Source organism: Electrona antarctica (genome assembly GCF_951216825.1).
Source record: "Electrona antarctica genome assembly, chromosome: 4".
NCBI classification, from domain to species: domain Eukaryota; kingdom Metazoa; phylum Chordata; class Actinopteri; order Myctophiformes; family Myctophidae; genus Electrona; species Electrona antarctica.
In genome coordinates, this window is record NC_136809.1 from 9549990 (window position 1) to 9554168 (window position 4179).

At 42.2% G+C, this 4179-nt stretch overlaps 1 protein-coding gene across 1 annotated transcript in view; it reads left to right on the forward strand.

Annotated features, from left to right (window-relative positions):
- Positions 1-876: 876 nt before the first annotated feature.
- fhip1aa (FHF complex subunit HOOK interacting protein 1Aa) overlaps positions 877-4179 on the forward strand; it is an 82672-nt gene continuing 79369 nt past the window's right edge. Inside the window, exon 1 of the mRNA XM_079500187.1 lies at positions 877-1070. The gene's annotated coding sequence lies outside the window, so the exon portion shown is untranslated. The remainder of the gene's footprint in view (positions 1071-4179) is intronic.

The window sequence follows — 4179 nt, forward strand, 5'->3', positions numbered from 1 at the left end:
GACACCATCGTATAAAATATTAGTGAAGGACTCCCCCATAGCCTACAGAGAGATGAAACAGACCCCCACACTCCCTGTTTCTTCACTCTCTCAGGCTCACACAGTCCGCATAGGCCTGAAAAACGTTGAAGACCCCTGGAAATGAAAAATATTTCAACAATTCTCCCACTAGATGTCACTATAGATTCAAAAAACGTTATCAAGGCACTATAGTTTGGAAATCATATCACATATTTGAATTAATTGAATAATGAAACCGTATTTAAAAAAGTGTTCGTAATGTAGGCTACTCGGAGACTGTACCGTTATTTGCATAAACGTGCTATATGTGTAGTGTAGGCCTATTGCATTGTTTTTGTCAAAAGTTTGATTCATCATTATAATCAATAGCCTATGCTCCACAGTATAGGCTACAGTCCACAGAGTCTTGAATTAGCCGAATATTTTCAAAAGATTTTTATAAGTTTCAAAACCTGAATTCTGCACAATGAGTACTTTTACTTTTGGTACTTCAAGTACATTTTCATGCACAATACATCTGTACTTTTACTCAAGTACATTTTGAATTTCGGACTTTACTTGCAAAGGGAGTATTTCCACATTGCAGTATTGTATACTTTAAAACAATTAAGTGAGTACTTTTTCCACCACTGGTCCCATACTACCGTCCACTGTGTCTATGGTCAGATCAGGGTCAGTTTCAGCACAGTGGGTGGAGCGTCCGTCCACCAGAGGGATTACAGCAGTCGATCAGTCTCACCTAGGCTGCGACTGCGTGTGGAATGGATCAGGTTGGTTGTTTTGATGTTTTCCAATGTCCACCCGGCACACTTCACAACAGTGTATAGTGTGGAGCTCATTCAACGGACCAAGTTCGACGCCCAAACAAAGCAAGACAACGGACGTGTAGCTTTGGAAACGTGTATTTCCGTCCGTCCGAAATAGATTGTACTACAGTGTGTTCTTGGAAACCATACGCGAGAGGATCGAGGAGCGTGCCTTCATGGACGCGCCGCGACAACACTTTTAACAGTGCGCTTCTACCAGTTTAAGAATTACGCTCCGCGACGGTAAGGATATTATATAACACTTTTAAAACAATGCATGTATTCTTTTTGGCAACCTATGTATGTAATTTGTTGTTGTTTTGGGGGTAAGCGTTTTTGTGGCGTCTTTTTCCACTGACAGCTGTTTGAGACGCGGTGATTTGAGAGAGAGAGAGAGAGAGAGAGACTCAGAGAGAGAGAGAGAGAGGTTGATTGTGTTTTAAGTCTAATAACTTGTAAACAGTTACATTTACATAGTAAAGTGTTATACAGTAGCGAGTACTAGTCAGTCAGACTCATTACCATGTTATAGGCTATGTCTATATGGGCTAAACATACGTCATTAGCAGGTAACTTTACGGTGACTCACGTGACAGTCGCACATGTTGGGGATGTAATTTCCACGTGTTTTTGTTGTGGCTCCATAAATAACACAGGTTACACACACACACACACACACACACACACACACACACACACACACACACACACACACACACACACACACACACACACACACACACACACACACACACACACACACACACACACACACACACACACACACACACACACACACACACACACACACATAGTGGCAGCGGTGGCCGAACGGATAGCGGCGCGGTCTTGATACCGGAAGGTTCCCAGTTCGAACCAGCCGTCCGACACGTTAAAATTACCACCGCTGAAATGCCCTTGAACAAGGCATCAACCACTACGATGAAATGTGTTCTATGAGCAGGGCCTGGCTGGAAACAAGTTCTTGAGCTTAGCCCAGATACCCTGGGTAAATATAGATTTCATTTCATTTTCATTTCACACATGCAGGAATCAGCTATCAGCAGGCATCTACACATGATCTGCAGCAGTGCACATGTAGTATAGCATTAGTGGTTCTCAATATCACACTATTATTTGATTTCAAAAGACCCCCACTCAGAGTTTTTTAGAGGGCCATTTGCAAACCCCCTCTTGAGGGTCCCCCGAACCCCACTTTTTGAGAACCACTGGCCTACATTGATTTCCTCCATCATTATTGAGGTTTTTTTTAGGGGGGGGGGGGGGGGGGGGGGGGGTGGACTGGAGCTTCTCAAATTCCCATGGAGATGAAGAGAATATTCTGTGTGCAGTGTTGAGTTTCCCCACTTCCAACAAACACACATTAAAATTTCATGCTGGGCCATCTATTATTTAACCAATTAGGTAGGGTTTCTGGGGTGTACTTTTACCAAAATAAATAAATAAAAATAAAAGGTTTTTGGATTGTAAATCATTGTCGATCATAATAGTTTGACATTGCTCATACAGCCTCTGAAATGTTGAAAGAGACAGTAGTTAGCCTATGATGAACTTACTGTAGCAGCCTATACTCCCCTGTTGGCTTGTTGTCTCACACAGAGTCCTGCACCTGTTTTAATATAGCTATTAGCTAATGACCTTTACCTGCACTATATGGTTTTGAAATAAGTTTCATGTAAATAGAACTGATTTCCTTTTCTAGGGTTTTATGTGCAGATCTACAGATCTAGCCTACATATAGAGGGTATGCACGTGACATCATCATCAAGCCCGGAAGTTATGCAGGAATGCCTACTGAGTGGCAAAAACTACTTTCTGGCCTTGACAGCCCATACATCCAAACAGAAAAGTCCTGTCTGATTGCATTAAACAACGTTAAACAATGTTAAACTCACTTTGCATGTTGCCACTCGATGTGCCATTCACTTTAAGCATGCGCATACCCTCTATAGGCTATCTCTGTAGAACAGAAACTACAGGTTCACATACAACAGGTGGTAGAGCACTTCTTTTTTTTTAAGATATTTTTTTGCGGCTTACGCCTTTTATTGGTTTTTGAAGGGACAGACAGTAGGCTGACAGGAAACGGGAGAGAGATGGGGGAAGACATGCAGTAAAGGCCGTGTCGGGCTCGGGAGTCGAACCCGCGGCACACTGCGACTGGATTACCAGTCGGGTGCCCAGACGGTTACGCCACCGCCTGGGCCGGTAGAGCACTTCTTGCCGCTTATAAAAGCTTTTGTCCATTCTTGACAGATTTTGCCTATGATGACATTCCCAAAATGTAGGACATCATATTGTCAAGCTCACAACACGTTGCGTTGCAATGCGTTGTGAGCTTGTAGATAGATCGGCTGTTTTCATATAATGTTTACCACCTGTTATGACATGCACAGAATAGGGAGTACGCTAGGGTTCATAACTTCATGTAAGTTAACCACTTTGAACCTTAGCGTCCATATTCTGGGGGGGGGGGGGGACGACATTAGCCAAACATAGCCGATCTGCAAGCTCACAATGCATTGCAATGTGACACGTTATGAGCTTGTAGATCGTCTGTTTTTGGGCAAAGAGAATTGTTGTAAGAGGGGGGGGCAGCATACAGTAGTAGAATAGTGGGTTTGGGGTTAATGTTGTCTCACCTTTAGGTCTACAGTACATGACCGCTACTGTATCCTCAGCGGTCCAATATACCAGACTAGCCGGTTTGGTTTCACACACTGTAGCAGAAAGTCTGGTCGGCCCGCCTTAGAGCGTGAAACCAAGCTGTCTGACGCCTCTGAGGGCAGATAAGATCATCAGTTTTAGTGATCGTCATTTATCGCTGTATGTTGAACTGTGAATAGAATAGTAGTTATTGTCAGGACTAAAGTGGTGTAAAGTGATAGCTCTACGTATATACAGTATTCACATATACTTGCTATAGAGTTTTTGTTCAGTTACAGGGCTCTCCCTGTCTCGCCCAGCTCTTTAGTTAACAGATGATACATTTTCAGGCAGGGATACTTAAATGTTATCCAATCAGGAGAGATAACTTATACAGAATACAGCTGTTCAAGTTCAAGTTTATTAGAAAACATCATTGTATAATAATATGAATTATGAGGTTTCTTAGAATTCAAGACAAGAGGACCGCACTATTAAAACAACAAAAAACAAATCATAAACTATCAAAAAATAAATACATGGCACTGGAAGTGATTAAACAAAGACATGAGCAGACAAAATTGGAATTGGATCAATATAAGATTGAAGGTGATCAATGGGTCCTCTTTCCTGACTGGGTGAAATTGGCAACCCACCTGAAAAAAAAAGTATTTTCTGTTTATTA